Source organism: Pinus tabuliformis, chromosome 1_2, assembly GCF_031772625.1.
Source record: "Pinus tabuliformis cultivar Carrire ecotype Pingquan chromosome 1_2, CPIR1, whole genome shotgun sequence".
Classification (NCBI taxonomy): domain Eukaryota; kingdom Viridiplantae; phylum Streptophyta; class Pinopsida; order Pinales; family Pinaceae; genus Pinus; species Pinus tabuliformis.
The window spans coordinates 304937973-304963370 of NC_142298.1; positions in this window are offsets into that span (position 1 = coordinate 304937973).

Here is a 25398-nt window from a genome sequence, read left to right on the forward strand (position 1 = left end):
ACCAGAGCTTCCCTCATCCGAGTTGGGGTATGGTACTCTCGGATTTTCAGACTGTGTGCCAATGTATTCCATCTGCGTGTGCATGCTTGGACAACATTGTCTCCTAACAGTCTCTCCATGTCCTCAAAATGAGCTATGGCTTGGGCCTGTTGATCCATATATCTTAATGAAGCTTGAGGGTCAGTGGACAAATGTTGGTGTGCCGAGATTAGTGCAACTGGATCCCCTGGTTCTGGTCTGATGAGCAATGGCTCGTTCAGCTCTCGGTTCATGATTGCTTTGGCTTCTGCTACTCTTTTGTCCTCATGGTTCAGCCATGAGGCAAATGCCATTAATTGCATATCTCCCAAGGCCGTATTGGGATCCCATGAAACTACATTAGGCAAGGCCAGATTATGGAGGTAGAACTCCGCTAATTTGGCCCTATCCTCTGATGAGCTAGTACTGCAAACTTCAGTGAATTGTTGCGGGTCTTGGAGCTGAGAGATACCTCTTTGCGCCAAGGTATTGATTTGGCATTACAGCCATTGGTCTTTCAAGTACAAGCCATAGGATTTGGTCGGCTGCCTGCATTGGATAGCATCCATGGCCCAGCTGGCCATGCAGGCCAATTGTGCTTCTTTCTGCTGCAGCTGTTCTCTGAGAGCTTGCACCTCAATTTGTGCTTGCTGTTCTGCTTCCTGTAGAAGTGTGGTTGGCTCCCCAAGACCGGTGTTCAGTTCCTTTTTGCCTTGTTGTTCCTCTGTGGTGTCCTTGGAGGATGTACCTGTCCCTGCCCTCAGCTCCTGTAGCTGCAATCTCAGCTTCTGGTTTTCTTCCTGTAGGAACACGCGTTGGCAATTTGCCACGTGTTTAGCCATGGACAATTCACTTCTGGCCTCCTTGAGCTGCTCCTGTAAGGGACCTATGTCCGCCACACCCTTTGACTTGGCTATTTTCATCCACGTGTGTGTACGGACTCTTTCTTCTTCTAATGCAAAAAACAGTGGCACAATAAATTTCTGAGGTATAATTTTGCCAGCCTCTAAAAAGTTGTAATATGAACTCAGACTTGGCTGAGGGCTGGGCTCTGGTATATGCTCTTTCTCCACTTCCTTTGGTGGCTCTACTTCATCCTCCCTTGGTGGTGATAAGGGTGCTTCTCCTTCCATTCTCTTAGTTTCTTTAAGCCTGGCTAAGGTTTCCTGTAGAGCATCTTCAGCATCCTGTAGCCGAGCTTTTTCAGTCAATTGGTCTAACTTTTCTTGCCACGTAGTTTTCTTCGGGCTCCCCCTCTCATAGGTGGCTGATATCCTCGAGGGGGACCTTTCCTTGGGCGAAGTAGGGGCATCTTCAATGATGATCGGGCTGCTAGACGGAGGCTGTGGCTTGCCCGTCTTTATTCTCACACTTCTTCGAGCTTTAAAATATAGAGGGGTCTCCCTCTTTCTCTTCTCCTTTGGCTTAGGAGGTGTGCTGAGGGCGGCCAACACAGCTGCTGCCTCCCTTTCACGAATGTCAGCTTTCTTCTCCTTGGGTTTCACTTTTTCGGGGCTTCCTGTAGAAGACCCTGTTTTAGGCGATTTCGGGCTTCCTGTAGAAGACCCTTGTTCAGTTAATTTCGGGCTTCCTGTAGAAGCCGGTTTCGGCTTTCCTATAGAAACAAGTGTCACCGCCTTGGTTTGCTTTGCTGCATGAGTTTTGCTTTTTGACTTGGTTGCGGTCGCGGTCGAGGTACTTTTGCTGATGTGGACCTTCTCAACCTTGCCCACTCTGCCTTGCAACCTTTTCTCTCTTGCTGTCAAGATGGGTGTGTCATCTTTCTCTTTGGCACCCTTTGTCTCTCGTTTCTTCTCTTGCTTTTTCTTCTGCTCCGTGGTCGTGGTCTTCTGGGCTGTTTCTTTCTTTCCCGCGGGCACTGACTCTTTCTCCTCACTGCTAGATGAACCGAGCTCTTCGGTCAGCATCTTTATATCCCCATCCTTTGTCAAATTTCTGAAGGCTTCCCATGAGAGAGGAACCTTGTATGTGTGGAGCGCATCCTCCATGGTGGGCTACCTGGTCTGGTGTGCCTTCTTTCAACTTGGTGGCACACTCAATCAGAGACTGTAATAGAAAGTAGGGGAGACTGAGCTTGTTTTCTACAGGTAGATCCATCTGGTGCCTTAATTCAGTGAGTAACCGAAAGTGGTACCCGTATACAATGCTAAAACGGCCTTCGCAGGTGATGTACTTCATAATTTGCAGGCTAACTTCATTCCACGGTGGCAGTAAACTGGTTCTACGAACCCCATTTTTGTCTTCTGAGAATTCCTCCTCTGGTGGAAAGAATTCTTTCTTAGCCTGTTGGCCCAATTTCCTTTCTTCTTTATCCCATGGTAATCCCATTGGGAGCTCCGTAACTCAGCTGATGAATTGTGGGGTGAGTTTGAGGCTTAAACCCCTGAAGTTAATGGTGGCCAATGTTTTAGATTTCGGCCTCAGAGCTTGCAAAAACTCTTCTGCCACTTCGTCGTCATAGCCCTGCAATTTGTCACAGAAGGATATCCATTGCGCTCGTGTGAAGAGCTCCACCACCTCAAGATTTTCTCTTAACTTCGTTGAATCAGTGGGTTCCCTTCTGATGAACCCACCCGGCATGGTGAAAAACTGTTGCGTTAGCTGGAGGTGGCGAATGCGGAAGAAATTTGGCCTATGGGGACAGAGCGTAGAATTACGCTTCTGTCATGCATATAATCCACGAAGCTTATCTCCTGAGGACCTTAACACAACTTAATTACACTGACATCCTGTAGGATGACAGTTCATGCACGGCAGACAACATTTGCAACAATTTTCTACGACCAGACTGTAGACGACGATTCTGCCACCCTCAAAAACCAATTGCATGGAGAGTTCATGCTTACCTTTTTAATCCTCCACCTTTTGACGTGAGGAACCCGACTTCCTGTAGAAACAGCTTTCCTGTAGGAGCAGCGCGCGATCTCTGGGGGATACTGCAGTGGGTCTGCGCTCTTGGTGTTGCTTCACAGGCATTCTGATGGCCAAAGACTCGGAGTATCGAGCTGCAGAGGGATCTGGATGATCACTCGAGTCTCAAACGGTGAATGATAAATGCATGGGGTGGCAATCTAGCCGATTAGATTTGAATCGGCGGAATCCATGGCGCGGGGGTGAGCTGTCCCTGCCGGACCGTTGGACGACGTCATCCCATCATTTGCCTGCGAGTTCCCTTACTGCCGCATCATTCCCCGCAGATCCGCCGCCGTCTCTTCTGTTAAACTCGTTTTTTCGACGGGATTGCTCTCACGTGTGTACTGCCCGTTTCTTTTGCCACGACCGCCACCCAAACATCCGACTAGACCATTAACTGATCGACGTGGCCAGTCGAATGGCCATACAACCGCTCAACCCATTCACTTCACACTTGCAAACATTTTCAAAGTAAAATTCATGCAATTCGATGGAAGAAAGGGTCGAGACACTTACCTGTGCGGCCGCAACGCGATTTTTCGGTTCTTGGACGATGATGAGTGGATTTATTTGCTGCTAGTGGATTTGCACAGGCCCGGAGGTTCATATTCACAGGTCGCTGACGATGGATTTGATGCTTCGGCTGCATGCGCCCGCGTTTTCATTGTATATGGCAAGCGCTGTGAATGGTGTGCACTCTAGCGGGCTTAACTGTTACGGGACTCCTGCAGGATGTCCTGTAACAGTTTTTCCTCCTCGGGTGCATGCTGCACAACGAAGGCAATGGCCCCACGATCACGCTCATAGAGCTCATGGATGGTTGGGATGGATATGGTATGACATCTCAGCGTTTTTCCGTCTCAAAAATTGCTTTTCTCTTGATAACTCAATGATCTGCTTTGATGGTGCAGGTAACTTCATTGCATGTCGACAGGGATGGTAGAAAGAGGTGACAACAGTGTATAAAGGTGACAATAGTAGCTTGCATGCGTCCAAACCGATCCTTGGTCGTTAGATCTCCTCATAAAATGAATTCTGGGCCGTCCCGAACTTCTACAGGAAGTTTCCTGTAGAAATACAGAACTTCTTGTAGAAAGTTTGCATTTCCTGTAGAAAGTCTGCACCTTCCTGTAGAAAGTCTGCATCTTCCTGTAGAAGACTCAAGCCGTGATGAAATTGTGCACATACCTTGGAGAAAATGAGTATTCTTGGAGGAGGTGCTGGTGAGGTCTCCTGACAGCATGATAAGGATCTTTGGCTTTGCGTTAAAAGACCTCCTGTCCTTCATAGAACACCTGCAACCTGCATGCATTTTCACATTATAAACTTGCTGTCCTCGCCTTTTTTGCTTATTGTTTTTTTCTTCTTTTTTTTTGAAAGATAACAGGGGCGCCTCAATGAGGTTTTCACCCTTGCCATCTGCCTTAAGCGCCTCAGAGAGGTTTTCACTCAAGGATCTTTTTTAAATCTCTTTTTTTTTTTTTTTGAAAGACAATAGGGGCGCCTCAATGAGGTTTTCACCCCTACCACCTGCCTTGAGAGCCTCAGAAAGGTTTTCACCCAAGGATCTTTATTATTTATTATTATTTTAGATCTTTCAGGGTATGCCCAAAGTAGAGGCAGAACCCTTCTCTATGACCAACACTGACTTCTCCATAGTTTTGATGAACTCTTGCCTGGAGAGAGATTTCCTATAGATCTTCAATCGATGCCCATTGACAAGCATGGGGATGGCTTCCTCATCAATGGTTCGAATAAGAACAGATCCATTGTCATGGCATTTTTCCACTGCATATGGTCCTAGCCATCTGGTTCTCAGCTTCCCCTTGAAATCTTTGTACCTGGAGTCATACAACAAGGCCCAATCTCCCAGCTGGAATTGCTTGTCATGGAGGTGTTGGTCATGCCACACCTTTCTCTGAAGTTGAACCACTTCTGAGTGAAGGAGGGCCTGCATCCGGTGCTCGTCCAGTCCATTCAGCTGCAATAATCTTTCTTGTTGTGCATGGTTGAGATCTAGGTCTAGCTGAGCTGCCATCCTCAAAGTGTTGTATTCAAATTCAATGGACAACAAAGCTTTCTTCCCATAGACCAGCTCATAAGGTGTGAAGCCGGTGGTGGTCTTACAGGTGGTGTTGTAAGCCCATGTGGCCTCAATCAGGCGATCCGCCAAATCTTTCCTGCTACTGCTCACCACCTTAGTCAAAATCCCTTCCAATGCTCTGTTGGTGACTTCCACTTGCCCATTTGCCTGTGGATGATAGGGGGTGGAAGTCCTATGCTTGATTTTGTGATGAGCTAGTAGGTCTTCAATTAGGTTGGATGTGAACTGGCTCCCTTGATCGGTGACCAGCTCTCTTAGGTAGCCAAACTTGTAGAAGATGTTTTCTCTTAAGAACTCGGCCACCTTCTCTTCTGTTGTTGCTTTGATTGCTTTAGTCTCTGCCCACTTTGTCAGGTAGTCAGTGCACACAATGATGTAAGACCTTTGCCTCGAAGGAGGGTTGATTGGACCCACAAAATCCATACCCCACTTCTCAAATGGCTCAAGAGTCACTTGAGGTTGGAGAGGCATCTCATCCCTTTGAGTCGGTTTCCCCATTCTTTGGCATTGGTCACATCAGCTGATATATCTTCTGACATCTTGATGAAGTGTGGGCCAATAGTAGCCCGCCTGCAGGATTTTGAAGGCAGTCCTCTTTGCTGCAAAATGTCCTCCACAAGGCCCATCATGACAGGTGAGGAGGATATCAAAGACTTCCTCCTCCCTTACACAACGCCTTAAGATCTGATCAGGGCCAAGCTTGAACAGATTGCCCCCGATCCAAGTAAATGAGGCACTTTTTCTGATGATTCTGCTCTTCTCTCTTGAAGATAGGTGCGGAGGGAACTGTGCTGAAACAAGGTAGTTTGCTATATCAACAAACCATGGAGAGAGTACTGAGATAGCAAACATATGTTCATCGAGCATCTGGTCATCCACTGTTCCATCCTCATCTGCAGACAAATCCAATCTAGATAAAAAGTCAGCAACAACATTTTCTTTACCTGGTTTGTCAACAATGGTCAAATCAAACTGCTGCAACAAAAGTAACCATCTAATAATACGAGCATTCACATTTGGTTTATTCATTAAATATCTGATTGCAGCATGATCCGTATGTACAAAGGTTTGATAGCCAGTAATATAATGTCGGAACTTGTTCAGTGCATGGACCACAGCCAAGAATTCTTTCTCGGTTACAGTGTAATTCAGTTCGGCTTTGGACAAGTTTTTGCTAACAAAGTAAATGGCATATGGAAGTTTTTGTTCAACTTGTTCTAAAGCTGCCCCTATGGCTTTGTTCGAGGCATCAGTGTGGATGTGGAAAGGTAGGGCCCAGTTTGGACCTCTCAAGATTGGGGCTGACACCAACTTGTCCTTTAATTCATTCAATGCCCTCTGACAATCGTCAGTCCATTTAAACTCCACATCTTTTACCAACAGGCCAAACAATGGCGAGGCTAGCTTGCTGAAGTCTTTAATGAATCTCCTGTAATACCCTGCTAATCCTAAGAAACTCCGAACATCCCTTACCTTTTGGGGAGGTGGAACCTTCTTGATGAGAGCAATTTTGTTAGGATCCACTTGTAACCCTTGGCAAGAAATGGTATGGCCTAGCACGGTCCCTTCAGTCATCAGGAATTCACATTTTTCAGGACTAAGGGACAGGTTCATCTCAATGCATTTGGTTAGGACCTTTCCCAGATTGGACAATGCTTCCTGGAAGTTGGACCCATAAGGAGTGAAGTCATCCATATAGATTTCCACCGCATCATGGACCAGCTCCGAGAAGATGCTCAAGACAGCTCTCTGGAAGGTAGCAGGAGCATTGCATAGCCCAAAGGGAAGAACTCGGTAGGCAAAGGTACCCCAAGGACAAGTGAAGGTGGTCTTATCTTGGTCTTCCGGGCTGATTTGGATTTGGTTGTACCCGCTAAACCCGTCCAGGAAAGAGAAGAACTTTCCTGCCAGTCCATCCAACACTTGATCTATGAAAGGTAGAGGGAAATGGTCTTTCTTGGTAGCTTTGTTTAGTTCTTGGTAGTCCACACAGATTCTCCATTTCCCATTTTTCTTGGGAACCAACACCAGAGGGGACACCCATTCACTATCTGAGATGGGGTAAATGAATCCGGCATCCAGCAGTTTTTGCAATTCTTCCTTGACAATGTCCTTAAGGGCTGGATTCATTCTCCTATGAGGTTGCCTAACCGGCTTACAATCCTCTTTGATGTATATGTGATGGGTACAGACCGAAGGATGGACTCCTTTCATCTCCTTATAGCTCCAAGCAAAAGCATCTAGATGACTGGCCAACAGGCTACACAGCTCCTTTTCATGGGAAGGAGATAGGGAGGAGCTGATCTTTAACGTTCTCTCAGGGCCGAACTCCACATTCTTAACTCTGGGAGTGACAGGGTTGGTGGCACAAAGGTCCACTAAGGTGCTGGCTTGGGCGTCCTCCACCAATTTCTCTAAGGATAGTGCACTGGAAGGTGGATTTTGGATCAAAGTCTCAATCAAGTCATCCTCGGTTGGGGGGTCTCTTCTAGTGGTATCTAGGGTGCACAAAGGTGCTGAGTACACCTCATCCTCTTCTCCTTCCTCCAACCACAGTGGTAAGTCATGCTCTAAGGAGGGTTGGGCAGGAGGGTATAGGACTAGCTGCTTGGACATAGGACCGTTTTTGATGGTCATGTTTCCTGCACGGCAACTTATGTAAGCATATGCAGTGGCTAACCAAGGCCTTCCCAAAATAAGAGGATTTCCAGTAAGCTTTGCCTTGGGTTGCAGAACCAAGAAATCTGCAGGGTATTCCCAAGAGTCGATAGAGACCAAGACATCCTCCACAATCCCTTCGGGAGTCACGGTGGAGCGATCTGCTAGTTGCAGGACTGTCGAGGTCTTCCTCAAGGAACCCTGAAGATTGAGTTTGAGCATGGTATCCCTGGTCATCACATTAATGGCAGCCCCCAAATCAATCAAGGTGTGAGGTATGATGGTGCCATTGATGTGGACATCTACTACAGGACTCCCAGGATCTAGATACTTTGGGCAGATGACTTGTCTTAACATAAGGTCAGACAGTTGTCCTAAGACATTGATGGTTGAAGCATCTCTCTTTTGCCTGCCTGGGTGTTTGAAACACCTTTCCTTAACTAGTTTGTTGTATATTGGCACATCCTTGATGGCTTGGAGAAGTGGTATTTTCACACACAACTGCTTGAGCTCTCCCAGAAGCTCATCCTCCTCTGGGTTGGGTTGTGTGGTGGCTGTTAGTCTCTCAAGAAAGGGTGGAATAGCCTTTGGTTCACTTTCCTATTTGTCCTCCTCGTCCTCTGGGGGAGGAGGTTGGCGATCCGGAAGAGTCTTTCCAGATCGAAGATTGATCTCCTGGATCTCCACAGCATAGGTAGGGCATGATGTTTCCCCAGTGTATACCTGCTGGGCCTGTCTATTGTTGGGGTTCGGGTTCGGTTGAGTAGGTATTTGAGGTTGCCTTGGAGGAGCAGGAGGTAATGGTTGAGGTTGAACTGGTGGTGGAGGCAAAATGGCGGGAGGAGTGTTGTACTGGGGCCTCCACCCCGACTGAGGTGCATTCCACTGAGGCTGTGGCTGGGCATGTGAATGATATGAATGAGTAGTGGGTTGAGTAGGGTACTGAGGTGGATAAGACCATGGAGAAGTCATAGACCAGGAAGGATGAGCAGGGGGACCCCATGAAGGCATAGGAGTCGATTGGTTGGGGCTGTAATAAGCTTGAGGTGCCCCTTGCATCCCCTGCTGGTAAGGTCTAGGTCCTTGTGGCCTCCTTTGGTTGAGGAAATAGAGAGGTTCAGTGGGAGCTTTTGTCCCTTGGTACATAGCTTTAAGCCCAGGTAAGGTTGGACATTGATTTGTGGGATGGTCCTCCTCACAAACGAAGCACACTTCAACCGAATGCAATGGGCATTCGTTCTTAGGGTGTCTCCTTGTACATCTAGGACAGAAGATAGCCAAGGCCCTCTCAGCTTCTTCCTTCTTCTGTTGGATCCTGAATGTGTCCAGTTGCATGGCGACGGTCTGTCTCACCTCACTCTTAAGATCTTCTAATTGATTTGCAAACTCATGCTTGGAGAAAGGGATACCAGCTGAGAGGAGGTTTCCTCTACCTCGTTTCCGGGCTGCCCTAGAGTGGTTTCTGAACACAGTCTTGATGTCCTCATAAGGCAGTTGGTAAATATCTCCCCCAGCTAACATGTGAAGGGTATCTAAAAGGTCTTCAGGGACTCCTCGGAGCAGGACCAACTTGAGGGATTCAGGGTCAAGTGTGCACCTGGCCCGCTTATAGCTAAGTTGGAACCTCTCCTCATAATCCTCTAAGGACTCATCATTTCCCATGGTCATCCGAAAGATTTCTCCCTTGGTTTCCTTGGACCTACAGTAGTCCCGGTACTTGGTATTGAAAGCTTGCTGCATCTGAGCCCAAGTGGTGATACTATTCCCAGGTAAGCCCATGAACCAGCGTAATGCTGCATCCTTAAGAGTTGAAGGGAAGAGTTTCAACTTCTGCTCATCTTCAGTATAGTCATAGGTTCTACAAAGGACAACAAACTCAAACAGGAAGGTATCAGGATCTTCAGTAGTCAGTCCATGGAAGTGAGGTAGAGCGGAGGGACTGATGTTTTTCATTTTCATGTCTCCATTGGTTTCTCAGATGGGGAAGGCACCTTCTATTCTCTCATCTTCTCCTCTATTGTCAGCCATAGCTTCAGATGGGATGGTCTCTAATTCTTCTTCTGCTATAGGATCTTCGTATATCTCAGGAGGTTCACCTATAGGTTCTTCTGGATCACTGTCACTGAAGAAGAGAGAAGGGTGACTCAGTGATGTGGTGGGGGTGTTGGGTAGGAATTTGCCTGTTTTATCTCGATTCCTACGAGGCATGAAATGGAAAGACTTTTTTTTTTATTGCTTTTGTTTTTCTTTGGTACCTGCAAAACTGAAACAGATTGATCTACAACTAACTATCTTGCTGAAATAAAATGCAGAATTGAAATGAAAGCAGGAAAGAACTAATCTACTTTGCTCAAATGGAATTGCAGAATTGAAAGGCTAATCTATGCTTGCAAAATTGAAATTGCGGAATTGAAATGCTAGTCTATGAAAGCAGGAAATGTCTATGCTACTTTTGCAGAATGGAAATGAAATAAACTACTTGGCAGAAGGCGAGAGTAAGAAAACAGAAGAAAAGCAACAATTACTAATACTCTGACGTTTCCCCGGCAACAGCGCCAAAAAGATGGTGGGCTCCAGTATTGTAGCAATAATGCTACAACTCCTGGAGCTTCCTTCTCTAATTTTATCAACCCGGTAGTTCGTAACAAACTTGGAAGCGACGGTGCTGTATGCACAAGTACTAGCTCTTGTTGCAGCTGTCACTTGGTCAACTGGCACAAGTCTGTTAGGGCTCAAGCCAACTTCTATATGTTCTCAGAAGAAGCTTTCTAAATGATGGACGAAGGCTATCTCAAAGGAAATTAACCTACTTTGCAAGAATGAACTGAAAGCCAACCAAACATGGAAACCCTAGTAAACCCTAATCTGACCAGCTTAATCCTTACAATGCAATGATGGGAATGCAACTCCTAACAATGATGCCATTACTTCTAGTGAGATGAGATGCATGAATTTAAACTACTTCCATTGAAGAGAACACGTTTTTTGTATTTTTGCTCAAGTGGTTGGAGTTATTATGATTGTGCTTCTTACTGGGTCTTGACTGTGCAGGGGTAGTTCAAAGGGGAGGAAGGCTTGGGAAAGGTCAGGAGGACTCTGAGAGGTTCCAGGGGATCCCTAACATCATTCCACAGAAGTTCACAACGTTCAGGTGCTTGGCAACCGTGTTTGCAGGCTTCTACAGGATGTCTGCAGGGGATCCTACAAGAAGCTTGGGATTTCTACAGGAAGTCTGCTAACTTCTACAGGATGTTCTGCAGTCGGAGTTTTGGGTGATGGAGGAGTGAAGGAGCTGTATGGGTGGATAGGTAAGATGAAAGGGGAGCTTGAGATGGCTCAGGGACAGAGAGATGAGATGGGGAGAGAGTGTATAAAGCTGGTTGGTCGATAGAAGGGTAGAGGCAATGGAAGGCCGAAAAGATGAGGCAATGTGGATAATAGAAGAGTTGGTGGGCAAAGGATCTAGCTGCGAGGTAAGGAGATGGCTTAGGGACAATGAGGAGGATAAGGAAGTGTTGAAGTGGTGCTACGCAGTGTAAATGAAACAAATCACCTCTGTCTTGCACAAAACCGAGAATTCATCATCCTATTCTATCTGTTTTATTAAAAATCAAAGAACAACGATGTAAGTTAAGAGAGAAATCGTGCATGGAGCTGAAACAAGGGGTTATTGCTCAAGATCTAACTGCATGGATACTTCTACCAATGGAAATATGACTTTAAAGCTTGCATGAACATATAAGACTGCGTTTTTTGGTGGTTGGCACGGTCTACACCCCCAATCTCTAAACAGAGGTGGCAGTGAGTGCACGATCAACCTTTTCTTGGAGCTCTGATGAATTCTAATCCTCCTACTCTAATCTAAGCTGCTGAAAGCACTTTATCCAGAAACTAATCCTACTTAATCACATCAAGAAAATTGAATCAGCAGACTGTGTTTTCCAAATGCATGTCAAGGCAAAGAAATGAAATGCTGAAAGGAAAGACAAGTAACAATACAAAGAAAAGGAGGTCTATTGCTCTCAGGTTGGGCCCTAACCTGAGAGCTATAGCTCCTCTAAGAACTCAGAATTGAATCCAAATCTACCTGCCTTTTATTAAAAGATCATAATCATGAGTCTAACAACATGCCAAAATTGGCTTACAAAGAGCAAAAACAGAGCTACAGCTCGTGATTCAAAATCTACAACAAAGGTTCAAGAGTCTTTATCGAAGGCTACAGCCTCAATATTTATACATGATGAGGGCCAAGCTGGCCTCCTCAATTAGTGGGGCTTGGCTGTCCAACTAAAAGTAAATTGTTGTTCCTGTAGAATCCGTTGGCTGCCTTCTAGCTCGGTGGTGATAGCTGTTGGAGCTCGGAGTTGGGGTGGAGATCACGAGGAAGGTCATTCAAGGCTGTGGAAAACCTCCCTATAAACCCGCAATGCCACCTTGGCTGTCTCCTTGTCTCCATCTGCGTGGTCTTTGCTCCATTTAATGTCAAAAAACCTGAAATCATCATGTATTAGCCACATAGGCATAATGACTGCCCTTCTTCCTACAAATAACACGAATATACTAAGAAATGATGCATAAGTGATAAAAAATGAAGGGTTGAGCAAGGTAAGTAGGCCAAATGAGCCCAAATTGTTACCAAAAATTGGGGCTCATCAGTTACCAGAAGGAAGATTATGTTCTCTAAAAGATTTCCATAATGTGTATTCCAACCATTATGTGAAGTCTTATCTTTCTTTCCAAATTTGTTGTGATTATAGTGAAGGTTTCATTGCATATCTTGAAAGTATTGATGATATCGAATGTATGGATGATGAAGAAATCATTGAAGCCTTCTCTGATTTTTCCCTTCAACAACAGTTTGAAGAAGCCAGTCACTTTGATACACAAGATCATAGTCAACAGACAGTAGCTTCTTCTTTGATTGTAGATGAAGGAATTTTGCATCTTGATATTCAAGTGGAATCACATGAAATGAATCAACAGTCTGATGAAAATTTATATACTCCTTTGTTTGAAATTAATGAAGATATTCAACATCCTTGTCAAACTTTAGGAGGGAAAGAAGACAATTGTTGTTTTGTCCAAAGAAAACAAAGAGTACTTCCTCCTTTAACTGAAGAAGAAATAAATCATATTCCTAATTTGCAAATCCATATTCCATCCATTAAGAATGATGATGCTAGTATATAGTCTTTCCAATTTCCAAGTGACTATGAAAGGAGAACAATGATAAAGAAGAAGCTGTTTTAGAGCCCCTTGCATATACAAATCTTGCTCAAGGTTCAGAAAATGAAAGTTTTGTTGATGAAAAGGAGTTTACCCCAGATCCTATAGATATGGACACTTATGCTATTGAAAATATTATGGAGGATCCCTTTACTAATTTGTTACAACCATATGTAAATAATGCTTATTCTTCTCCTTTTATTGATTCACAAATGGTAATTCTTCATAATTTTCAAGATCCCATAGAAAGTCTTTTGCAAGCATTGGAGAAGATGAATGTTGTTTTGTTTATTAGCATAAATCTTGGTTTCAGTTTTCATTGTGAGTTGCCTACATATACATCATTTTGCTTCCTCGAGGTAAGTAAGAGTAAAATTTTAGTAAGTAACCATCTACTGTATTGGTTACACTGGAAGGATCATTTCACCCAATCAGAAATGGTGGAAGAAGGGAAAAAAGAGGAGGAACATGCCAATGTGTTGCCTCTGTCTCATGAAGAGAAAATAATTCAACTTGACAATTGTTCATATCTTTCCGTTGATCATTAAGATTTGTCCTTTGCACATGCTTTTCAAGATCCTTTTACTAGTTGGCTGCAGTCATCAGATCATGATGGTTATGTAGTTTCAAATCATAATCTTCAACTTCAGTTGTATGTTGAGTTGTCAATCTTCAAGATTTTTGTAGATAGTGTAAATAGAGGACAACCAAGTATCCAGTTGCTTGATTGGCTTCATTGGCATTTTTCCTTTACCTGATTTAGCAGTCATTTTAAGATGTTATAATAGAATAGGGTGTAAATTTTATTTCAGCAGCAAATTTCTTTCAAGTTCAGTTTTTAGCAAATGACGACATAATTCATCAAGGTTTGAAGCCCGAGGAGAAGGCCCTAAGGCTCTAATGATATGATAGTTTGGATTGAAGTTTTCAGTGTTCAGTTTGGTTCTTAGTTTTTGACCGCATTGGCCCATATGGTAAGGCTGATTTGTCTACGGTGTTCTTGGCACCTCCAAGGATCCGCCATCCCCAAATAAGGCCAATGTTAGAGTTAGTATTTGCATACTGCCACTAGTGATCAAAATCTCTCCTTTATATCATATTAGAGTCCCGTTTGAAATTTTTTGCATTCCACTTAAGTCATCATGAAAAAATTTGTCCACTGATGGTAGCCCAAAATCCAAAATCACTTTCCCCTCTCAAAAGTTTGTATTTGTTGGTCCCCCTTCATGTGTCTTTTGTGCTTCCATTGAACATGAAGGCTCATTTGATCATATTTTATATCAGTCAAATCCACCTAAAATTCAGTCATTTGAGGTTCCATTAGGTCACCTAAGTTTTATTTTCCAAGGTCCAATAAATCACCATCTCTCTACATAAGGTCAGCAAAATATGAGAGTCAAGCAAATAATATCTCTTTTCAGTTAAATAAAGCCTTCCAAAGCATGTAACCATGGTTACTGAAAGCCCTAAATTTGATTTCAAGAAGGGATTTTATTCCTCTAACCCAGATGTGGATCCAGCAGCAGTGGCTTCGAGTGATTCAGTTCCTTATGACCGTAAGCGTGACCCAGTTTCTGCTTTTCGTGATCGAGATAGAGGAGCATATCTACATGCATCCATCGATTATGTTTATTTGGTCACTGGCACAAATAATATGAAGAAATGTAACCAACGTTTATTGGAAAAAGCAACCCCAAAAATCTGGGACCAGAAGCGGTTAGGAGTGACCATGGAATAAGTCTCTTCGGCTTGAGTCGGGTTAAAAGCACAGAACGTATTTGCACCATCACCATCTTCAAATAAAGTATTTTCCAAAGTTTGTAAATTAAAACTTCAAACAAATGTAATAATTTTATTTTTGTTTATGTAATTTTATGTCTATTATATGTAATAAGTTACTTTTTAGCAGCATACTCAAGTCCATTGCCAAAAGCATCCCAAGCAAAAGTTAAAATTAGGATTTCCAAAGCATCATCCACCTATGAAGAGCAAAAAGGTCAGAAAGTCAAAAAGCATTAACATGGAAATTTGGAAATGACAAGAAACATTATAAAGTGGGCGTGCAACTCATAAATTAAATTCCATCCAAGTATAAAGGCTCTCATGACACCCATAAAACTTCATTTGCACTCTAGCACTCTCAAAACTCCTCAACAAAAGAAATTTGTCGATTTTAAGGCAAGATTGGGAAAAACATAGCAAGAAGGTCATTGCACGTTTAACTGGGTCGCTGTGCGTTTTCTAGAGATTCCAGTGTTATTTACAACAGTGTTGTGCTCCTGTAGCTGAAGGGCGCGTTTTCTTGGGTCGCTGCACGTTCGCCTAGAAGGAGATGAGCTAGAACCTCCTCCATCGCCACCAAGTTTCCCAGTTGGTCATCATATACTTCAGCAAATCAGGTTGGTGGCAAATTTACTCACTCCTTCCCTCCATTATTCACCTACATAGGGTTTAAGTTGTTTGTTGTTATTCCTAAGATCAAACCCGGGTAATACATTCCCACCATTTTAAAACACATTTCCTAGCTTTCATTACAATTCCCCCTCACTTATTCCACACATCCCCATCTCCTCTTCATCATCTCTCCTCACATCATTCCACATTTCCCACACCCACAGTCCATTCTACCATCTCCCTAGGGTTTTGACAGCAATAAATCATGGCAGAAGAAGAACACAGAAGTCAAAGTGAGGAAGAAAAACAAGAGAGGAGGAAATATAATAAAGGAGGGAGAATCATCAGACATGAGCCAACCAACATTAGAGAACTCATGGCATCTCCCATCACTATCACAAGCTTAAAACATATGGGATGTCTTGGGTCTTGTGAGAAGGTGGAAAGGATCCAACATCATTCTGAATTGACCAGACAATTCATCATCAACCTCCATGATAGCTAGGCAACCCTTGTTGGTGTCACCTTTACTATATCTCCTGCTATCATATCAGCTGCTACTAGGATCCCAAATGTTGGGGAAAAATGGTTTAAACAGGGAGAATTGGATCATTGCTACTATGAGCCATATCTTAAACCCAGGCACAAGAATGAGAGAAGGAGGATTTTCCATTTCTCTTACCTTCTAGACAGATATATTCCTACAATGAAAATCATCATGAAGTACTTCACATGCGAGGGTAGGTTTTCTAGGCTCTATTCTTATCATATTCAGTTACTCATGCATTTTACAAGAGTCAAAATGTTGAATCTTCCCTACTATATTTACCAGGATATTGACAAGATGTCATACATTGGCCAAAGGAAGATCATGATCATCAAATGCATAGCATATTTCACCATTCTCTCATCAAGATGATAGTCCTACACTGCCTTGATCATCTTAACATTGCATCGGAGACTTTTATATCCAATGAGATTTTCACAGCCCACCTATTCAGCATGGCCAAGAGGCACCTTCATCTTCTCATCCATCCACCTCCATTCCTCCATCTCAGCCCATGCATCATCCATCTTCATCTAATGATTCAACCACACCATCACCTCCATCATCACCATTTCATGAGCTTATTCATTCACCTAGCAGAAATGAAGGCACTTGGCAAGAGCATATTAAGCATGGTGAGAGCAGCAAGCCCAAAAGGGCTGGTTTAGGTACCTTGGCACATACCTGTCAAAGAGGGCATATGCAAGTGTTTTCCCCACTGATTGTGGGAGGGGCCTTGCCTTCTTCATCAACAAAGCATGTACAAAAGGGTAAGGAAAAAGTTGTAGAGGCAGAGATCCAGTAGCAGGAAGAAGACTTCCATGCGATAGAGCATGATTTTCAGTTAGTTGACTTAGATGAGTATAATGATAGTGAAAGCACAACTATTGTCATCAAGGAGAAGAATGCACTCATAGGTGAGCACAAAGTCAACTTGCAAAGGGCCAAATGGATCATTTCCTACTATAAGCAGGAAAACAGGCAGTTTGAGGTCAAACATGAGCTCATGGAGATTCAACTCAAAAAGGCAAAGAGAGAGGCTGAAAAGGAAAAGGCCTTACTTGATGAGGCATATGGGCAGTATGGTGAGCCACTTGATGAACAGGTGCCAAGAAGAAGGCCAAGGACTAGAGGCCTAAAGAGAGCTTTGGAGCAAGAAAGAAAAAGGGAGGAAGAACTAGCCAATGAGCTCACCTTGAATGAGCAATTTGCCAAGATGGTAAATGAAAATCGAGAATATTGGCTTGAGAGGGTGAATGGTCATCTAGAGGACCTCCTAGACAAGGCCAAGAAGGACAATGATATTCAAAGAAGGATGGCGAAGCACTATGCCATGAGAGACAAAATTGCAAGGGCCAAGCTCAAAAGAGCTCATGCAAAAATTGAGGCCTTGACCAAGCAAGAGGAGAAAAATAGGTTGGATATCCTTGCCGAGGCATCACTCCATGCCTCAAACATATAGCCAGCTGTCAGCCCACCAATTTTGACCATTGTTGAACAATTATGGCAAGATATGTTTTGTTGTTTTTTTTGGAGAAATTTTGGCACAGTCAGCGTGGTCAAACGCGCAGCACCGTGGACACTACGCTCTTTTTGGAGCATCCAATGAGAAAATGATCAGCATTTTTGGATTCAAAATGATGAGGACATGCACCCTGTACTTTTGCTAAGCATTTGGAGCAAAACTAGTTTGCCAAAAGGGTCAAAAAGTACCAAAAAAATCACCTTTCTGCCTCTTTTATGGCTGGGTCGCTACGCGTTTGAGTAGTCTTGGGAGATTAAAATTTGGGAGGGGAAAATCAAGCCCATTTTGAAAACCAAGGGCAGTTTGGGAAACTATACAGGATAGTCTTTCCAATGAGCTATCTTGGGCTAGATTTGGACATCGAGAAGGCAATCAAAAGTCAACTTGAAGAGGACATTACGTGTTTGACCAAGTCACTGCACGTTTAACTAGGTCATTGCGTGTTTAACTAGGTCATTGCGCGTTTAACTGGGTCGCTGCGCGTTTGACAGTCTTCCATTATTTTTACTGTTTCCCTCCAAGTTGACTTTTACCTATGGGAAATTCAAGTTTTACTCATGTAATTGATCTAGATGATGTAATTATTATGTTTTTACTTTTATCTAGGGTAGATACATCAGTTCAATGACCTAAGTGGCATGTAATAAATCAGTTTGCTAGAGTGAGGGATGAGTCACTTTTACCACCCTACACTCCAGCGATCAGTTCAACCTTTCTTGCAATTGCTCCTCCACTCATGGATTTGACCCTTGAGCCTAGGATGAGTTGGTTTTAGGCCTATATTATGTATTTTCTTAGTCATTTTATAGGTTGGATTCAGTGGGATGCTGTATTAGTGATCAGAGACTATTGTATGGGATTTTGGTTAGTTTTAATAGATGAGTTGCAACTATTTTTCTAGGATACATGTGGTATGAATGTTTAGCATTGTTTCTTCTTTGTGATCATTTGTATGAATGTTTCATTAGTTCATAAACCATTTCTTGTATGTTATATGGTCATTTTCAAGTTGATAGGCCTAATTCATGTTTTCTCATGCTTTGTTTTGGGAAATTTATCATACTTTGTCCATTTTTCTTCAGTTTAGGATGAATACATCTCTTATGCTCTTCCTAACTCCTCATCAATCTTAAACCATCTCATCAAATCACCTTTTAAGTGTTAAGCTTCATACCTACCTTGCCCCTTTGAATGTCTGCAATCATATCTCATTTTCCCTGACCTAGTCCCTCTGACCTAAATCACTCATCCTTGCGACTACCCAACCAAATCAAATAAAACAACCATCTTCACTATACATATAGCCTAAAATCCTAAACTATCCAGCCCTCCTGGTTGTGACCCTTTGGAGAGAGCCCTCTTCGGCTTGGTAGGGATAGCTACCAAGCTAAAAGATTGGTCTGTGGTTACCTCAGCTAGACTCTTCCTCAGCCTTGGAGATCTGGAGGAGTGATAACATACTGGCATTGTTGCTAGGGAGTGAAAGCTCTATCTTCCCTGGGAAAGAACGACAATGATTTAGATCTAATTGTTGATGGTGAACAACAGTTGGACACATAGGAAGGCTGTACCATTCACTTGGCGACTCCATTGACTGAAAGATCCAGAAAATCAACACTTCATGGCGACTCCACTTTTCAAGAACCAGTAGTTTGAAAACATTCTTGGTGACTTCATTGTTGTCAAGATGAGTTCTACTGCAAGAAGAAATCCCAGGTATGCTCCTATGGATCTATCTCAGATCCCTGGATTTCTAAATCCTATGCCTCATGTTGACTGGTTTACAAATCTTCCTATATTTTAAAATGAATAAGAAAATGATGCTACTTTGCATTTAGTAAGGTTTCATATACATGTATGTAGACTAAGAGTTGAGTTTCCCGAGGACTGTCTCATGAACTTGTTTATGGTTACCCTTGAAGATAAAGCTAGGGTATGGTATGAAAGGTTACCAGAAGGAAGCTTATGTTCTCTAGAAGATTTCCACAATGTGTTCTCCAACCATTATGTGAAGTCTTGTCTTTCTTTACAAAGCTGTTGTGATTATAGTGAAGGTTTCATTGCATATCTTGAAAGTATTGATGATATCGAATGTATGGATGATGAAAAAATCATTGAAGCCTTCTCTGATTTTTCCCTTGAACAACAGTCTAAAGAAGCCAGTCACTTTGATACAAAAGATCATAGTCAACATACAGTAGTTTCCTCTTTGCTTGTAGATGAAGGAATTTTGCATCTTGATAGTCGAGAGGAATCACATGAGATGAATCAACAGTCTGATGAAAATTTATATAATCCTTTGCTTGAAATTAATGAAGATACTCAACATCCTTGTCAAACCTCAGGAGGGAAAGAAGACAATTGTTGTTTTGTCCAAAGAAAACAAATAGTGCTTCCTCCTTTGTCTGAAGAAGAAATAAATCATATTCTTAATTTGCAAATCCATATTCCATCCATTAAGAATGATGATGTTATTGTACAACCTTTCCAGTTTCCAAGTGACTATGAAGAGGAGAACAGTGATAAAGAAGAAGTTTTTTTAGAGCCCCTTGCATATACAAATCTTCCTAAAGGTTCAGAAGATGAAAGTTTTGTTGATGAAAAGGAATTTGCCCCAAATCCTATAAACATGGACACTTATGCTATTGAAAATATTATGGAGGATCCCTTTGCTAATTTGCTACAGCCATATCGAAATAATGCTTATTCTTCTCCTTTTATTGATTCACAAGAGGTAATGCTTCATAATTTTCAAGATCCCTTGGACAGTCTTTTGCAAGCATTGGAGAAGACGAATGTTATTTAATTTATCAGCATAAATCTTGGTTTCAGTTTTCATTGTGAGTTACCTACATATACATCATTCTTCCTGCTTGAGGTAAGTGACAGCAAAATTTCAGTAACCATCTACTCAATTAGTTACACTGGAAGGATCATTTCACCCAATCAGCAATGGTTGAAGAAGGGAAAAAAGAGGAGGAACATGCCAATGTGTTGCCTTTGGCTAATGAAGAGGAAACAATTCAACTTGACAGTTGTTCTCATCTTTCTGTTGATCATCAAGATCTGTCCTTATCACATGCTTTTCAAGATCCTTTTACCAGTTGGTTGTAGTCATCAGATCATGATGGTTATCTTGTTTCGAATCATAGTTTTCAGCTTTAGTTGTATGTTGAGTTGCCAATCTTCAATATTTTTGTAGATAGTGTAAATAGAGGACAACCAAGTATCCAGTTGCTTGATTGGCTTCATTGGCATTTTTCCTTTACTTGATTTAGTAGTCATTTTTAGTAGTTAGAATAGAATAGGGTGTGGATTTTGTTTCAATAGAGACTTTCTTTGAAGTTCAGTTTTCAGCAAGTGACGACATAATTCATCAAGGTTTGAAGCCCGAGGAGAAGGCCCTAAGGCTCTGATGATCTGATAGTTTGGATTGAAGTTTTCAGTGTTCAGTTTGGTTCTTAGTTTTTGACCGTATTGGCCCATATGGTAAGGCTACTTGGTCTACGATGTTCTTGGCACCTCCAAGGAGCCGCCATCCCCAAATAAGGCCAATGTTAGAGTCAGTATTTGCATACTGCCACCAATGATCAAAATCTCTCTTTTATATCATATTAGAGTCCCATTTGAAATTTTTTGCATTCCACTTAGGTCATCATGAAAAAAATTGTCCACTGATGGTAGCCCAAAATCCAAAATCACTTTCCCCTCTCAAAAGTTTGTATTTGATGGCCCTCCTTCATTTGTCTTTTGGGTTTCCATTGAAAATGAAGGATATTTTATATCGGTCAAATCCACCTAAAATTCAGTCATTTGAGGTTCCATTAGGTCACCTAGATTTTATTTTCCAATAAGTCACCATCTCACTGCGTAAGGCCAGCAAAATATGAGAGTCAAGAAAATAATATCTTTTTCAGTTAAATAAAGCTTTCCAAAGCATGTAACCATGCTTACTGAAAGCCCTAAATTTGTTTTCAAGAAGGGATTTTATTCCAAGTTTGTAAATTAAAACTTCAAACAGATGTAATAATTTTATTTCTGTTTATGTAATTTTATGTCTATTATATGTAATAAGTTACTTTTTAGCTACATACTCAAGTCCTTTGCCAAAATCATCCCAAGCAAAAGTCAAAATTAGGATTGCCAAAGCATCATCCACCCGTGAAGAGCAAAAAAGTCAGAAAGTCAAAAAGCATTAATACGGAAATTTGGAAATGACAAGAAACATTAGAAAGTGGGTGTGCAACTCATAAACAAAATTCCATCCAAGTATAAATGCTCTAAAGGCACCCATAAAACTTCATTTGCACTCTAGCACTCTCAAAACTCCTCAACAAAAGAAATTTGTCGATTTTAAGGTGAGATTGGGCAAAACAGAGCAAGAACGCGTGTTTAGCGGGGTCGTTGCGCGTTTAGCTAGGTCGCTGCACGTTTAACTGGGTTGTTGCTCGTTTTCAGAGATCCCAATGTTATTTACAAAGCGCTGCGCTCATGTAGCTGAAGGGTGTGTTTGCCTGGGTCACTGCTCGTTTGCCTAGAAGGAGAAAAAACGTGCTAGAACCTCCTCCACCACCTCCAGGTTTCCCAGTTGGTCATCATATACTTCAGCAAATCAAGTTGGTGGCAAATTTACTCACTCCTTCCCCCCATTATTCACCTACATAGGGTTTAAGTTGTTTGTTGTTATTCCTAAGATCAAACCCTAGTAAAACATTCCCACTATTTCAAAACACATTTCCTAACTTACATTACAATTCCCCCTCACTTAACAACTATCCTATGTCACCTCCCTCATTCCACACATCCCCATCTCCTCTTCATCATCTCTCGTCACATCATTCCACATTTCCCACACCCACAGTCCATTCTACCATCTCCCTAGGGTTTTGACGACAATAAATCATGGCAAAAGAAGAACACATAAGTCAAAGTGAGGAAGAAAAACAAGAGAGGAGGAAATATAAGAAAGGAGGGAGAATCATCAGACATGAGCCAACCAACACCAGAGAACTCATGGCATCTCCCATCACTGTCACAAGCTTCAAACATATGGGTTGTTTTGAGTTTTGTGAGAAGGTGGAAAGGATCCAACATCATTCTGAATTGACTAAACAATTCATCATCAACCTCCATGACGGCCAGGCAACCCTTGCTGGTTTCACCTTTATTATATCTTCTGATATCATATCAGCTACTACTGAGATCCAAAATGTTGGGGAAAAATGGTTTAAACTGGGAGAATTGGATCATTGCTACTATGAGCCATATCTTAAACCCAGGCACAAGAATGAGAGAAGGGGGATTTTCCCTTTCTCTTACCTCCTAGACATATCTATTCCTACAATGAAAATCATCATGAAGTACTTCACATGTGAGGCTAGGTTTTCTAGGCTCTATTTCTATCATATTTGGTTACTCATGCATTCTACAAGAGTCAAAATGCTCAATCTTCCCTACTATCTTTACCGGGATATCGACAAGATGTCATACATTGCCCAAAGGAAAGATCGTGATCATCAAATGCATAACATATTTCACCATTCTCTCATCAAGATGATAGTTCTACACCACCTTGATCAGCTTAACATTGCGTGGTACACTTTGATATCCAATGAGATTTTCAGAGTCCCACCTATTCAGCATGGACAAAAGGCACCTTCATATTCTCATCCATCCACCTCCATTCCTCCATCTTAGTCCATGCATCATCCTTCTTCATCTGATGAGTTAGCCACACCATCACCTCCATCATCTCCATTTCATGAGCTTATTCATTCACCTGGCAGAGATGTAGGCACTAGGCAAGAGCATATTGCGCATGGTGAGAGCAGCAAGCCCAAAAGGGTTGGTTTAGGTACCTTGGCACATACTTGTCAGAGAGGGCATAGGAAAGTGTTTTCCCCACTGTTTGTGGGAGGGACCTTGCCTTCTTGATCGACAAAGCATGTACAAAAGGGTAAGGAAAAAGTTGTAGAGGCGAAGATCCAACAACAGGAGGAAGACTTCCATGAGATAGAGCATGATTTTCAATTAGTTGACTCAGATGAGCATAATGACAGTGAAAGCACAAATATTGTCATCAAGGAGAAGAATGCACTCATAGGTGAGCTCGAGGTCAACTTGCAAAGGGCCAAATGGATCATTTCCTATTATAAGCAGGAAAACAGACAGTTTGAGGTCAAACATGAGCTCACGGAGATTCAGCTTAGAAAGGCAAAGAGAGAGGTTGAAAAGGCAAAGGCCTTACCTGATGAGGCATATGGACAGTATGGTGAGCCACTTGATGAACAAGTGCCAAGAAGAAGGCCAAGGACTAGAGGCCTAAAGAGAGCTTTGGAGCAAGAAAGAAAAAGGGAGGAAGAACTAGCCAATGAGCTCACCTTGAATGAGAAATTTGCCAAGATGGTAAATGAAAACCGAGAATATTGGCTTGAGAGGGTGAATGGTCATTTGGAGAAACTCCTAGACAAGGCCATGAAGGACAATGATATTCAAAGAAGGATGGCGAAGCACTATGCCATGAGAGACAAAATTGCAAGGGCCAAGCTCAAAAGAGCTCATGCAAAAATTGAGGCCTTGACCAAGCAAGAGGAGAAAAAGAGGTTGGATATCCTTGCCGAGGCATCACTCCATGCCTCAAACATATAACCAGCTGTCAGCCCACCAATTTTGACCATTGTTGAACCATTTTGGCAAGATATGTTTCGTTGTTTTTTTTGAGAAATTTTGGCACAGTCAGCATGGTCAAATGGGTAGCACCTTGGATGCTGCACTCTTTTTTGGAGCATCCAATGAGAAAATGGTCAGTATTTTTGGATTCATAATGATGAGGACATGCACCCTGTACTTTTTCTAAGCATTTGGAGCAAAAATGGTCAGTCAAAAGGGTAAAAAACTACCAAAAAGTCACCTTTCTACCTCTTTTATGGCTGGGTCGCTGCACGTTTGAGTAGTATTGGGAGATTTCAATTTTGGAGAGGCAAATCAAGCCTATTTTGAAAACCAAGGGTAGTTTTTGAAACTAGATAGGATAAGATTTCCAATGAGATATCCTGGGCTAGATTTGGACATCGTGAAGGCAGTCAAAAAGTCAACTTGAAGAGGACGCTGCGCATTTTACGGTCTTCCATTATTTTCACTATTTCACTCCATGTTGACTTTTACCTATGTGAAATTCAAGTTTTACTCACGTAATTAATCTAGATGATGTAATTATTATGTTTTTACTTTTATCTAGGGTAGATACATCAGTTCAATGGCCTAAGTGGCATGTAATGAATCGTTTTTCTAGATTGAGGGATGAGTCACTTTGACCACGCTACACTCCAACTATTAGTTCAACCTTTCTTGCAACTGCTCCTCCTCTCATGGATTCGACTCCTGAGCCTAGGATGAGTTGGTTTTAGGCCTATATTATGTATTTTCTTAATCATTTTACAGGTTGGATTCAGTGGGATGCTGTATTAGTGATAAGAGACTATTGTATCAGATTTTGGCCAGTTTCAATAGATGAGTTGCAGCTATTTTTCTGGGATACATGTGGTATGAATGCTTAGCAATGTTTCTTCTTTATGATCATTTGTATGAATGTTTTATCAGTTCATAAACCATTTCTTGTATGTTATATGGTAATTTTCAGGTTGATAGGCAATATACATGCTTTCTCATGCTCTGTTTTGGGAAATTTATCATACTTTGTCCATTTTTATTTAGTTTAGGATGAATACATCTCTTATGCTCTTCCTAACTCCTCATCGGTCTTAAACCATCTCATCAAATCACCTTTAAAGTTCTTAAGTTTCATACCTACCTTACCCCTTTGAATGTCTGCAATCATATCTCATTTGCCATGACCTACTCCCTCTGACCTAAATCACTCATCCTTGTGACTACCCAACCAAATCAAATAAAACAACCACATGAACTATACATCTAGCCTAAAATCCTAAACTATCAAGCCCTCCTGGCTATGACCCTTTGGAGAGAGCCCTC